Raw genomic sequence first — 16,021 nt, forward strand, 5'->3', positions numbered from 1 at the left:
TTTCGTAATCAATGATTTATTTTCAAAATTAAAAATTCTTGCCTACATTTTTAAAAAATTCAACAAGTAGAGACAAATTTCCATTTTTAAAAATCCTTATATTTCTTTGAAACCATAACATGCATACTTGTTTCGTAATCAATAATTTATTTTCAAAATTAAAAAATCTTGCCTACATTTTTTTAAAAATTCAACAAGTAGAGAAAAATTTCAATTTTTTAAAATCCTTATATTTCTTTGAAACCATAACATGCATACTTATTTCGTAATCAATAATTTATTTTCAAAATTAAAAAATCTTGCCTACATTTTTAAAAAATTCAACAAGTGGAGAAAAATTTCCATTTTTTAAAATCCTTATATTTCTTTGAAACCATAACATGCATACTTCTTTCGTAATCAATGATTTATTTTCAAAATTAAAAATTCTTGCCTACATTTTTAAAAAATTCAACAAGTAGAGACAAATTTCCATTTTTTAAAATCCTTATATTTCTTTGAAACCATAACATGTATACTTGTTTCGTAATCAATAATTTATTTTCAAAATTAAGAAATCTTGCCTACATTTTTTTAAAAATTCAACAAGTAGAGAAAAATTTCCATTTTTTAAAATCCTTATATTTCTTTGAAACCATAACATGCATACTTGTTTCGTAATCAATAATTTATTTTCAAAATTAAGAAATCTTGCCTACATTTTTTTAAAAATTCAACAAGTAGAGTTTTTAAAATCCTTATATTTCTTTGAAACCATAACATGCATACTTCTTTCGTAATCAATGATTTATTTTCAAAATTAAAAATTCTTGCCTACATTTTTAAAAAATTCAACAAGTAGAGACAAATTTCCATTTTTTAAAATCCTTATATTTCTTTGAAACCATAACATGCATACTTGTTTCGTAATCAATAATTTATTTTCAAAATTAAAAAATCTTGCCTACATTTTTTTAAAAATTCAACAAGTAGAGAAAAATTTCAATTTTTTAAAATCCTTATATTTTTTTGAAACCATAACATGCATACTTATTTCGTAATCAATAATTTATTTTCAAAATTAAGAAATCTTGCCTACATTTTTTTAAAAATTCAACAAGTAGAGAAAAATTTCCATTTTTTAAAATCCTTATATTTCTTTGAAACCATAACATGCATACTTATTTCTTAATCAATAATTTATTTTCAAAATTAAAAACTCTTGCCTACATTTTAAAAAAATTCAACAAGTAGAGAAAAATTTCCATTTTTTAAAATCCTTATATTTCTTTGAAACCATAACATGCATACTTGTTTCGTAATCAATAATTTATTTTCAAAATTAAGAAATCTTGCCTACATTTTTTTAAAAATTCAACAAGTAGAGAAAAATTTCCATTTTTTAAAATCTTTATATTTCTTTGAAACCATAACATGCATGCTTGTTTCGTAATCAATAATTTATTTTCAAAATTAAAAAATCTTGCCTACATTTTTTAAAAATTCAACAAGTAGAGTTTTTAAAATCCTTATATTTCTTTGAAACCATAACATGCATGCTTATTTCGTAATCAATAATTTATTTTCAAAATTAAGAAATCTTGCCTACATTTTTTAAAAATTCAACAAGTAGAGAAAAATTTCCATTTTTTAAAATCCTTATATTTCTTTGAAACCATAACATGCATACTTATTTCGTAATCAATAATTTATTTTCAAAATTAAGAAATCTTGCCTACATTTTTTAAAAATTCAACAAGTAGAGAAAAATTTCCATTTTTTAAAATCCTTATATTTCTTTGAAACCATAACATGCATACTTATTTCGTAATCAATAATTTATTTTCAAAATTAAGAAATCTTGCCTACATTTTTTAAAAATTCAACAAGTAGAGAAAAATTTCCATTTTTTAAAATCCTTATATTTCTTTGAAACCATAACATGCATACTTATTTCGTAATCAATAATTTATTTTCAAAATTAAGAAATCTTGCCTACATTTTTTTAAAAATTCAACAAGTAGAGTTTTTAAAATCCTTATATTTCTTTGAAACCATAACATGCATACTTCTTTCGTAATCAATGATTTATTTTCAAAATTAAAAATTCTTGCCTACATTTTTAAAAAATTCAACAAGTAGAGACAAATTTCCATTTTTTAAAATCCTTATATTTCTTTGAAACCATAACATGCATACTTCTTTCGTAATCAATGATTTATTTTCAAAATTAAAAATTCTTGCCTACATTTTTAAAAAATTCAACAAGTAGAGACAAATTTCCATTTTTTAAAATCCTTATATTTCTTTGAAACCATAACATGTATACTTGTTTCGTAATCAATAATTTATTTTCAAAATTAAGAAATCTTGCCTACATTTTTTTAAAAATTCAACAAGTAGAGAAAAATTTCCATTTTTTAAAATCCTTATATTTCTTTGAAACCATAACATGCATACTTGTTTCGTAATCAATAATTTATTTTCAAAATTAAGAAATCTTGCCTACATTTTTTTAAAAATTCAACAAGTAGAGAAAAATTTCCATTTTTTAAAATCCTTATATTTCTTTGAAACCATAACATGCATACTTCTTTCGTAATCAATGATTTATTTTCAAAATTAAAAATTCTTGCCTACATTTTTAAAAAATTCAACAAGTAGAGACAAATTTCCATTTTTTAAAATCCTTATATTTCTTTGAAACCATAACATGCATACTTGTTTCGTAATCAATAATTTATTTTCAAAATTAAAAAATCTTGCCTACATTTTTTTAAAATTCAACAAGTAGAAAAAAATTTCTATTTTTTAAAATCCTTATATTTCTTTGAAACCATAACATGCATACTTATTTCGTAATCAATAATTTATTTTCAAAATTAAAAAATCTTGCCTACATTTTTAAAAAATTCAACAAGTGGAGAAAAATTTCCATTTTTTAAAATCCTTATATTTCTTTGAAACCATAACATGCATACTTCTTTCGTAATCAATGATTTATTTTCAAAATTAAAAATTCTTGCCTACATTTTTAAAAAATTCAACAAGTAGAGACAAATTTCCATTTTTTAAAATCCTTATATTTCTTTGAAACCATAACATGTATACTTGTTTCGTAATCAATAATTTATTTTCAAAATTAAGAAATCTTGCCTACATTTTTTTAAAAATTCAACAAGTAGAGAAAAATTTCCATTTTTTAAAATCCTTATATTTCTTTGAAACCATAACATGCATACTTGTTTCGTAATCAATAATTTATTTTCAAAATTAAGAAATCTTGCCTACATTTTTTTAAAAATTCAACAAGTAGAGAAAAATTTCCATTTTTTAAAATCCTTATATTTCTTTGAAACCATAACATGCATACTTCTTTCGTAATCAATGATTTATTTTCAAAATTAAAAATTCTTGCCTACATTTTTAAAAAATTCAACAAGTAGAGACAAATTTCCATTTTTTAAAATCCTTATATTTCTTTGAAACCATAACATGCATACTTGTTTCGTAATCAATAATTTATTTTCAAAATTAAAAAATCTTGCCTACATTTTTTTAAAAATTCAACAAGTAGAGAAAAATTTCAATTTTTTAAAATCCTTATATTTCTTTGAAACCATAACATGCATACTTATTTCGTAATCAATAATTTATTTTCAAAATTAAAAAATCTTGCCTACATTTTTAAAAAATTCAACAAGTGGAGAAAAATTTCCATTTTTTAAAATCCTTATATTTCTTTGAAACCATAACATGCATACTTCTTTCGTAATCAATGATTTATTTTCAAAATTAAAAATTCTTGCCTACATTTTTAAAAAATTCAACAAGTAGAGACAAATTTCCATTTTTTAAAATCCTTATATTTCTTTGAAACCATAACATGTATACTTGTTTCGTAATCAATAATTTATTTTCAAAATTAAGAAATCTTGCCTACATTTTTTTAAAAATTCAACAAGTAGAGAAAAATTTCCATTTTTTAAAATCCTTATATTTCTTTGAAACCATAACATGCATACTTGTTTCGTAATCAATAATTTATTTTCAAAATTAAGAAATCTTGCCTACATTTTTTTAAAAATTCAACAAGTAGAGTTTTTAAAATCCTTATATTTCTTTGAAACCATAACATGCATACTTCTTTCGTAATCAATGATTTATTTTCAAAATTAAAAATTCTTGCCTACATTTTTAAAAAATTCAACAAGTAGAGACAAATTTCCATTTTTTAAAATCCTTATATTTCTTTGAAACCATAACATGCATACTTGTTTCGTAATCAATAATTTATTTTCAAAATTAAAAAATCTTGCCTACATTTTTTTAAAAATTCAACAAGTAGAGAAAAATTTCAATTTTTTAAAATCCTTATATTTTTTTGAAACCATAACATGCATACTTATTTCGTAATCAATAATTTATTTTCAAAATTAAGAAATCTTGCCTACATTTTTTTAAAAATTCAACAAGTAGAGAAAAATTTCCATTTTTTAAAATCCTTATATTTCTTTGAAACCATAACATGCATACTTATTTCGTAATCAATAATTTATTTTCAAAATTAAAAACTCTTGCCTACATTTTAAAAAAATTCAACAAGTAGAGAAAAATTTCCATTTTTTAAAATCCTTATATTTCTTTGAAACCATAACATGCATACTTGTTTCGTAATCAATAATTTATTTTCAAAATTAAGAAATCTTGCCTACATTTTTTTAAAAATTCAACAAGTAGAGAAAAATTTCCATTTTTTAAAATCTTTATATTTCTTTGAAACCATAACATGCATGCTTGTTTCGTAATCAATAATTTATTTTCAAAATTAAAAAATCTTGCCTACATTTTTTAAAAATTCAACAAGTAGAGTTTTTAAAATCCTTATATTTCTTTGAAACCATAACATGCATGCTTATTTCGTAATCAATAATTTATTTTCAAAATTAAGAAATCTTGCCTACATTTTTTAAAAATTCAACAAGTAGAGAAAAATTTCCATTTTTTAAAATCCTTATATTTCTTTGAAACCATAACATGCATACTTATTTCGTAATCAATAATTTATTTTCAAAATTAAGAAATCTTGCCTACATTTTTTAAAAATTCAACAAGTAGAGAAAAATTTCCATTTTTTAAAATCCTTATATTTCTTTGAAACCATAACATGCATACTTATTTCGTAATCAATAATTTATTTTCAAAATTAAGAAATCTTGCCTACATTTTTTAAAAATTCAACAAGTAGAGAAAAATTTCCATTTTTTAAAATCCTTATATTTCTTTGAAACCATAACATGCATACTTATTTCGTAATCAATAATTTATTTTCAAAATTAAAAAATCTTGCCTACTTTTTTTAAAAACTCAACAAGTAGAGAAAAATTTCAATTTTTTAAAATCCCTAAGGCTTTTTTATTTTTGCATTAATTTAAAAAAAGTTTCTCGCTAAACGATCACTATAATCCTTTCTAAAAATCTGCATTCATTTGCTTTTGAGTTTAATAGAAAATTTTCTGTGATTAATTATGTAAAAAATAAAAGTTTTTTTTTTTTAAATTTTGGTTTTTAAAGGTTTAACAATCTCTACACATTTGAGTAATTTATAAAATGCTTATCCAATGCACAGTTTTGTAAAGTATATTATCCCAATTGCAAAAAGCATTACTTTAAAGCTGTATCTTTAGTAGAAAAAAATCTTTAGGGATTCTAATGGCATGAAAACGCAAAAAAAACATCATCGAGAAAAAGCAATTTAAAGTTCTTCTTTTGCATAAGAACACATAGCGAGCATGGCCTAAAACCACTCACAACTTTTTAAATATTTGAGCTAAAGCAATGAAACTTTTCCCCTGTGTTCAGAATAGTTTTTAGTTTTGAAATAAGCAATAAAATTTTTTTTTGATCGTTTCATCATTTTTGAGGTACTATAACCCCTTAAGAAGTAATGTGTTTCAGCCTGGAATCTGGATTTTCGTGTCATTGTGCCGGGAAAAGGCACAGGGAAGAAATAAAAATTTCAAGCTGGGAAAAAAATTAAGCAATGAAATTTTAGAACTTTTACAGAAAGCTAGAAAGATGCAGACATTTGTATTTTATGTTTCACATACTTTTTTTTTTCAATGAAGAACTTCACTTTCTTTTAATGAGTTACTTCATAAAAAAAATTATGAAGTAACATTACATTTCGCTCAGTATTCTCCATACCTACCACTAATTGTGGTTCAACCATTTGGATGAGGCCCTGAAGTTTTTTGATCCAGATCAGAAGCTGAGCAACTCCCAGTTCATTACTCCCAGAGGTATTGATTTGGAACAAATATTAGGAGGATGTTGTGACCACAACATAATTTAACTAATTTAACATGCCCCAGTTACCATTAGCAAACACAGAGGATCTTTGCCCGGCTGCCATCGACCCTTCTGTCACAAATTCGATGATTTACGGCTCAAGCCACCACGACCAATTATGCAGTTACGAGTAGGCCTTAGCAGGAGCTTAGGCAGAACTACAAGCAAATACCAAACTGATTGCTACAGCACCCAAAGGCTGCAGTTTTCATCTTGTTCAAGATCATCAGTCTGGAAGAGATACAACAGAAAGGGTGGCAGTAAATTTCTCAGATTATCTTCTTACTGGTAGGCTTCTCACTGTCTATTCCAGGCTGTTGATCCCTAACAAGGGATGCTGTAGACAGTGGTTTGGTATTTGCTCCCCCCCCCCCCTAGCTTTCACCTTTTGTTTACAACACCATACCACTGACGACCCTCTGCTACAGTGCTGAATAATTTTTGCTACCAGTGTTGAGGTAATCTCAGCTTACATAAGGGGTTTACTGCCTCTAACTCTTGTGACTTTTCAGACTAATGATCCTTAACAGAGGTGAAACTGCAGCCTCTGGATTCCCTAATGAAGTGTTTGGTATTTGCTTGATCTATTGTATCTCTTAAGGGGTCAGAGTACCTTTCAAACATTTTTTTTAAATTTAAGTAAATTTTATATTTCTTTGAAACCATAACATGCATACTTATTTCTTAATCAATAATTTATTTTCAAATTTTAAAAATATTGCCTACCTTTTTTTAAAACAGGGTTCGTACGCTCCGGGAATTCCGGGAAAACCGGGAATTGTCAGGGAAAATGACACTGTCAAAAATGTCAGGGAAAAGTCAGGGAGATTTCAAATTTTGTCCTCCAAAAATTTTTTTTCCCAAGGAATTAAGTACCATGAGGTCTAGTCTTCGTTTTTATTGTGATTTCACGAAAAAAATTGTAAATTTTTATCTAAACCGACTGGCACTTAAAAACTGCAATCGAAAAATGAACGTTTTTTTCACAACGAAAAATGCGCCAAAAGAGCGAAGATTTTCTTACATGGAGTCAGTGAGGGGAACGCATTTCTTTCTACTGCCTAAAGTTATAGATGGGTTGCCACAACATTCTATTCGGTTCAGGGTTCGTACGCTTCGGGAAAACTTAAAATTATCATTTAAAATGACATAGTCAAAAATGTCAGGGAATTTTCCAAATGTGTCCCCAAAATTTTTCTTTTCCCAATTTTTCCCCAGGGAATTTGGTTTTATGAGATCTAATCTTCATTTTTATCGATGTATTTAAAAAAAATTGTAACAATTTTATAGCAATGAAAAAAGTGGCGACCCAAAAAATCTTCAGCAGCCGCCATTTTTGGCTCTCAGTAGTTCCCAAGGGAAAAAAAATCAGGTGAACAGCAATTATGCACAAACTCAAAAGGAGAGAAGACAATTTACTGCTTCGGAAGCACAACCTGTAGATGGGAGGGTCGATCGGGGAAAATCGTTTTTATTATTTTTTTTTTTTTTTTTGATCGAAAATCATTTCAGCTACGTGTGAAACGTAGTCGCCATCTTTGGTCATTCACAAGATGGAAGTAGATACGACCCTAAAATGCCTAAGTTTCTAAAAACAAAGCAGAATTGGATGTTTTCTTTAATTGAAAACTGATGAAAGTAACAAAAAATGGTCCACAAATTGTTTTTCTATAGTTATTTAAAATAATTTTCTTGAGAAATGAAAAATTTTGTTCTTAAAACTTAATCTTATCCTCACTGCCTCGGACGCAAATGTGATAAAAACTTTTCAATGAATTGTAGTTTCATGAAGATTTATTATTTTTTAATTGTCTTCATGCGACAAATTAAAAAAGCTATTTCTTATTTTTGGGCATAGCCGCCATATTTGGTCATTCCCAAGATGGAAGTACACAAGACTTTTTAAGTGCCTAAGTTCCCGAAAACGGCATTGGATGTTAATTGCAATGCAAACGAAAACAACACAAATTGTGCCTTTTTTTTCCGGATAATTTGTAATCATTTTCTGGAAAAATGCAAAATTTAATCTTCATAACATTTTTTGTTTTAATTGATTTAGACTCGTTAGACTAGATTAGAGATGTGCTAAATACTGACTATTTTGCTTTTATTGTAGCTTTTTAAGGATTATTAATTATTTATTACTACTTTTATACTACAAATCCAAAAATCTACTTATTATTTTAAATTTTTCACTTTGTCACCATATTTGATCGTTTGCACAATGGAAGTAGAATTAAACTTCCAGAAACAGAATTGGATTTTTATATCAATGAGTAACATTGAAAATAACATTAAATGTGCAAAAAGTTATGAATTTTTGAAAATTAACTATTACTTTCTGGGAAAGAAAATTTGAAATTTTAATGTAAGCGTCCTTTAATATGTGAAAAAAAAAAAAAAAAGATTATTGGCATTGGCCTATGATCGGCGGATGTTGATTTTTGTTACTATGCATTACATGGTATGCCGATTGATGCAACAAGTTAACCATATTTATACTGAAATTTAGCTTAGCATTTTGCTCAATATGTTTTGTGTAACCTACTTATAAGAAAATAAAAAGTATTGTAAACCAAAAGCGGATGCTAAAAGGTTGCTGTAGGACTACAGCAAAACGCTATAATATTACGCGTGACATCAAAGAAACGCTAAAATAAGTTGAAAGTACTCTGTTTTCAGCAAATAGTAAACAAATTAAAACAATTTTGAACAAAATGTTTAAAGAAAACTTAAAATTTTGACAGAGAAAACAAAGGAAAAAAAATCCTTTTTTTTTTTAAATCTAAGGGGAGAAGTTTCAGTTCTTCTGCATTGCTACTTTAAACAATTTTAATTATTTTGAAAATATTACTATTTAAACTTAAATTTTGAATGAAGCGAGTAACCTGGAATTTTCTAAAAAAACAACCTGGAAAACCTGGAAAAGTCAGGGAACTTTTTTTAACCAAAAGTGTATGAACCCTGTAAAAATTCAAAAACTTGAAGAAAATTTCAATTTTTTGAAATCCCTATGGCTTTTTTATTTTTGCACTAATTAAAAAAATTTTTTTTTGCTAAACGATCACTATAATCATCTCTAAAAATCTGTGCATTAATTTGCTTATGAGTTTATTAGAAAATTTTCTGTGATTAATTAAGTAAAAAATCAAAGTTTTTTAAAAAAAAAAAATAGGTTTTTAAAGGTTTAACATGCTCTAAACATTAAAGTAATCTACGAAATGCTTATCCAATGCACAGTTCTGTCTAATATGTTATCCCAATTGCAAAAAGTATTATTTTAAAGTTGTATCTTTAATAGAAAAAAAATCCTAGGGATTCTAATGACATGAAAACACAAAAAAAACATCATCGAAAAAAAGCAGTTTAAAGTTTTTCTTTTGCATAAGAACACATAGCGAGCCTGGCCTAAAACCACTCATACTTTTTAAATATTTGAACTAAAGCATTGAAACTTTTCTTCTGTGTTCAGAATAGTTTTTAGTTTTGAAATAAGCAATAAAAAAATTTTTTGATCGTTTCATCGTTTTTGAGGTACTGTAATCCCTTAATTAGCAAAGGACACAATTTCTATAATCGTGAGGAAAATTAGCATCCTACACTCATACCATTGTTCACCTTGTGGCAATCTTTAAACTATAAGCTAAAAGTAGGGTGTGAAGAAAGGCTTTATAAAAGTACAAGTATTATAAAAAAAATATGCTTTTAGATTTGTCTTCTGTATTCTGCTATTAAATAGCTAACTGTACAATGCCTACCAAAGTTATAGCAGTTTTATTTATAGCTTGAAAAATAAAAGCTAGTAATCACGTCTGTCGTTACTTTATTTTGTCATTACTAACGATAATGATGTATAAATTATTATATATTGTAGCGGATCCGGCTCGACTTCCACTTTCTCGAAAGGACCACACAGTTCTTGAAAGAAACACAGGAGCTTTATTTACACTATGTACAGGAAAGATCGTTGACAACTGCTAAATTAATCATCAGCAATTAAGCAAATAACAGTCAACACCGTAAACTCAACAGTTACACCCGTATTTACATCCAAATAAGCAAAAATACAGCTCAAAAGGCTTCACAAAACAGAGCAATAAATGCTCTCCAGCGTACTGCTGCAACGATTCACAAGCAGACACTAACTCGAGACTGACTTTTTATCATGCGGCGGCTATTTATAAACATCGAAAAGTTTCCACAATATTCCAAATACTTCTCAAAAATCGTAGACCGTTATCTTATTTCTTTCCATTCACAAATTTTATCATTCAGAAATGAGGGGACGTTCTACTTCAGCCGAATGTACGGGGGCTGTATATTCATTACAAGAAACTATTTACAGGTTAGGTTACTACAATAATTTTAGATGAAAGATAATTTAATAAACGCCAAATTTAGCTAGATTACGACAAATTAATCATAAAAACAATTACCATTTACAGAATTTAACAATATCGTTACATATGATAGTTTATATATCATTATCGTTATCGGATAAATATTAGGACATAACCGCTGCATTAAATGGAAAATTGAAAAAATTAGTTTTTACTGTGCATAAATGAATGACATTTAACTTTTCGTAATAAGAGATATTCAATGAAAACACAGAACATGTTAACATTTATGAAATTTGCAGAATTAAAATATTATTTACGTGGTTTCTAAAATTAGAATGGCATAAATAATCTTTTTTACATGTAATGTGTTATTTTCCATTCATTAAATTCTGTTTGATTCATTTCTGTTTGATTACTAATTTTAAGATAATTATTTCAGTTTCAATTGCATTTTTTTCAAAACTCAGCACAACATTAGACTTTAAGCGGATTCTAAGCATTTCACTGATTTTTTAATGTAAATTATACTTTTTGTATACAGTAGAAGACCGTTATAACGTACACCTTGGGACCAGAGCTTTTGCGTTATACAGGTTTTGGCGTTATATAGGTCATTTCATAAATTTTTCAACTAATATTCAGAATATATATATATATTAGCACTTCAGAATGAGTTCTATCTGCAATTAGTATTAAAACACTAATTATACAACTAATCATTCACAAATAAATATGCTTTACGATTAAAAGCAGGGCTGCGGAGTCGGAAGGAAATTGGCCGACTCCGACCCCGACTCCGACTCCTGGATTTTGAAACGCCCGACTCCGACTCCGACTCCGGATTTTTTAAAAAAATTTAATTGTATTTTTTAATTGTACTCCCCTCTCTCCCTTCAGGGGAAGGGGGCAAACCATTAAACAGAGATTGCAATATTAATACCCTTTTATGAAAATTGCGTATTTTGTTTTTTATTGTAAACCCTAGACGCATACAACGTTAGAAATTCAATTTAAAAATCAAATTTTCCAATAGTTACGAGTTAAAAAGTGAGATGACTTAAAAAAATCCCTTTTAAAAAAATTGAAAAGGATTATCTGTAATTCGCCCCCCTTTAATGTTTAACAAATAGATATTGATCAAATCGTGTGCTTTCAATTTTTGAAAGCTGTAACTTGAGAGAAAAAAAAAAGCTTTTTTTTTTCTAAATCCAAGTTTTTGAGAGGGGTTGATTTGCTCCGGGTGACACCCATCTGGTAGATGACACCCAAAGTTAATTTCAGAGTTTATAAAAAATATAAAAATTTTAATTCTGAAAGTTTTCGTGAATATATTTTAAATTATATTTCATCAATAAAATTTCAACAAAAATAGGGCACATATACGTCAGGAGCTAATTTTACACAAAATGCAATGGTATACAAATTTGTACGAATAGCTTTTACTATACCTATATTTCTTCGCTAAATTTTTAATTTAAATTTTACTGGCTGCTTTAGAATTAACCTTAATATGAAAATTTTAAGATTTACTGAAATTATTGAGTGTTGTAAGCAAGAAATCATTTACACTTATTTTATTCCATACTTTGTTGTGGGAACCAAGCTTATAGAAATAGTCTTAATAAAGAAAAAAACATTAGATTATTTCATCGAATCTTTTGGATTCGTGCTTTCGCGGCAGAACTTCTTTGAATTTGCCGATCACCCTTAAACGTTTCAACCTTAGCTACGGGCCTCGACTCACTAATTTGTTACGTTTCTTTTACTGTTTTATATAACTGAGATCGAACAAAACACTATATTTCTATTTTTATTTGAAAGCGATTACTTAAAAATGTTTAGGCACCGTTTGCTGACAGTTGCTATTAGTTAAGTTAAAAAACAAGCAAACAAGGGGACGGCTACAGAAAGTTCGGTAAGCACTCAAGCTAGCTGATAGTCATAATGGCAGTTATGTTCTCATTAGTATCTTTTTATACATGTAATCGAATCAACTGGTAGTCAGTTTTTAAAAAATGAAAGGCGAGTCAGTGAAAAGGAAAGAAAAAAAAGAAGCCCGGAGTCGGAGTCGGAGTCGACATGTTTTCTAACGACTCCGACTCCGACTCCTTTACCCCAAAATCAGCCCGACTCCGACTCTTTGACTCCGACTCCGACTCCGACTCCACAGCCCTGATTAAAAGAGTGAATTATCCTGCACTTCTGGCAGCTTCATAGTTTGCATAACAGCTGCATTTTCAAGAGCCATCTGATATTTTCTCTTTACTGTGAATATTAATTTTCATTTAAAAGCTTTAAATTAAGCTGGAAGGATGAAAAACTATTTCAAAATTTAATTTTCCTAACAATTTTTATGTTAGCAAGGCAAAACAAAGGGATTTTTTAAGCTTAAAAACCTGTTGTTTACTTTTGAAAAGTTGTGCGGTTTATAGAGAATTGCGTTATATAGGTCGGCGTTATAAAGGTATTCTACTGTATTTCAGACAGATTATCAAGTAGAGAAAAGAGAATTTAAATGTTTGCAGATTAGTGTAAATATTGTTAATTAAAATTGCTTTTACAAGGGGAATTATTAGAGCAGATTTCAGGCAAGTGCTCATATTTTCTGCAAAACTCTGCACCAAAAGTTATTTAAATTTTTTTTTAAGTGATTTCCCTTTACGGTACAGAGTTAAAAACTGAAATTAAAGTAAACAGTGGAGTTAGCTTAAATATTTGTCAGAAGTGTAATTCAACAGTAAAAAAATTGAACAAAAGTCAAATTTAATTGAAAATATAGAAAACTAAAAGTTGGCTCTGGAGATAGGGGGTAATATCTGTCATAACATATGAGGCCCCTAGTTTCAAAACCGGATACTTGCAAAAAATTCGCTTTTCTTTTTTTTTTTTGTTAATCTTGTAGAGAATCATAAGGCCTATTTGCCTGCTCAATATTAGGTTCAAAAACCGCTTCTTTCCCCCTTGAAATGGGGCGGGAAAGTCTGCCTCAGTTTCAAAACCGGACTTTTACGTCTCCTGTAAAATTTGGTTTTCTACAAGTATCCGGTTTTGAAACTAGGGGCCTCATATAACCTTTAAATGGTGATGCGATTCAGACTAAACCTTTTTGCTGCTATGAAGCATTTACTGTACATATGTTTATTATGGACTTTTTCCTTTATAATTTCTGTATAGTTTCTTGTAATTTAAGATCCAAGATGCCATCATAAACATCAAATTAACGTCTTTGAATTGAAAGTGTCATTTGCAATACATACCACACTATTATTGAATGGATGTAAATCGGAATTCCTATACAACTCAAATTTCATTTTTTAAAAAATGTATGTTTATGAAACATAATTCTGACTTGCTTACTTCAAATGAGTATGCAAACCCATTTGTGTTTTGTTGTTAAAAATATTGATTGCTTAATACAGGGTTGATTGTGTTCCGGTATTTTACCGAATTTCCGGTGTTTTCGGACGTATTTCCGGTATTTTTATGTCCAAAAATACCGGAATTATGTTTTTTTTTTTTTTTTTGTCATGCTTTTATCTCCCTACATCCGCAATTTTTTAAAATTATATAATACTCATCAAATGTACCTGCAAGAGCCTTAAGATGGACAAATGTCAAGAAAATTTTGTATAACACCAGCTCAAAAGTAACTTTGTAACCCATTAAAAATTTAATCAAATGTACACACAATATTTTGACTCAGAACTATTTAATATTATGGCAAAGGTGCACTTAAGTAATAGGGGCCAAAGATTACCCCCCCCCCCCCCCCCGTTCTCGGTTTGAAACTTTCAGGTATTTTTTGATGAACTCACAATCACCCCTGTTAATACTAAGTGATTAAAAAATCTTAACAAAACCTTATCATTGCTAAGTTTTTTTGTCAAATTTTGAAGTTTAGAAAGCATTAATCCTAGACTCCATGAATTTTTTTTTAATTCTCTCTAATTTAATGAAAGTACTGAATTGGTTTCAATAGAACCTTCAATGCAGAATGTGTAAGTAAATTCTTTCTGTCGGGTCTCTCCTTTCAAAAAAAAAAAGAAAGAAAAATTAATTTGAATTTTGACATCTTGACTTCAAATTATGTTTTTGAGAATCACGTGAAAAAATATATATAAAAATAAATAAATTAAATTAAATTTAAAAAAAATTATTTGAATTTTGATGTATTGAATTCAAATTATGTTTCTCGCCATCACGAGTGTGTGTATGTAGGCGTGTGTGTTTGTGTGTGTAGGCATGTGTGTTTGTGTGTGGGGGCTGGGGGTATGTGTGTTTGTGTGTAGGGGGTATATGTATGTGTGTGTAGGCATGTGTGTTTGTGTCCAGTCATGAGTGTGTGTATGAATGAGTGGGGGGGGGGGTATGTGTATGTGTGTAGGCATGTGTGTTTGCGTGTTTGAGTTTGAGTGTAGGGGGTATGTGTGTTTGGGCATGTGTGTTTGTGTCTGTGTGCTGGCATAAGTGTGTGGGTAGTTGTGTGTATGAATGTGTAGGCATATGTGTTTGTGTCTGTGTGCAGGCATGAATGTATAGGTAGTTGTGTGTAAGTGTGTGTATATTTTTGTGTTTGTATATGTGTAGGTGTTTGTATGTAGGCATGTGTGTTTGCGTGTTTGAGTTTGAGTGTAGGGGGTATGTGTGTGTAGGCATGTGTGTTTGTGTCTGTGTGCTGGCATAAGTGTGTGGGTAGTTGTGTGTATGAATGTGTAGGCATATGTGTTTGTGTCTGTGTGCAGGCATGAATGTATATATAGTTGTGTGTAAGTGTGTGTATATTTTTGTGTGTGTATATGTGTAGGTGTCTGTATGTATGCATGTGTGTATGTGTGTGTAGGTGTATGTGTTTGTGTGTGTGTGTAGGATATGGATGCAACCTGGAGACGGCTTTTGCTATAGGAGCAGCATCGTAAGGAGCCTGGTAGACGGTGGTGCTGGTGGGAAAATAAAATGATAGCACGCCAAAAAAACAGAAAGTAATAAGCAATCGTGATTGCTCAAAAAAAAAAAAAAAAATGAAAAATTATATTTAAATTTGCAGAATTCCAGAGATGTTTGTTTATTTATACAAGTGCCCAAATGCCAGCCTTTGGCCACTTACCCATAAGACTTTGCATTTATTGCTCCCCAATAAATACTTCAGAGCCCCAGAAAGCATTTAGAGCAGAGCATCAGTCAAAGTGTTTACTGTTCATAACTTGTCCAGAGTCATCTACATTGATATAAGGGGAATGAGAAGTGAAAACTACTTGTACATAATTTTTAAATTTGCTCAAATAAAATTTACTGTCAGACAATGTAACAGGTTCTTTTGCGAAAGAAGAGTTATTTTATTGCTTTTGAAG

The sequence above is a fragment of the Uloborus diversus genome, chromosome 2, assembly GCF_026930045.1.
Source record: "Uloborus diversus isolate 005 chromosome 2, Udiv.v.3.1, whole genome shotgun sequence".
Taxonomy (NCBI): Eukaryota; Metazoa; Arthropoda; class Arachnida; order Araneae; family Uloboridae; genus Uloborus; species Uloborus diversus.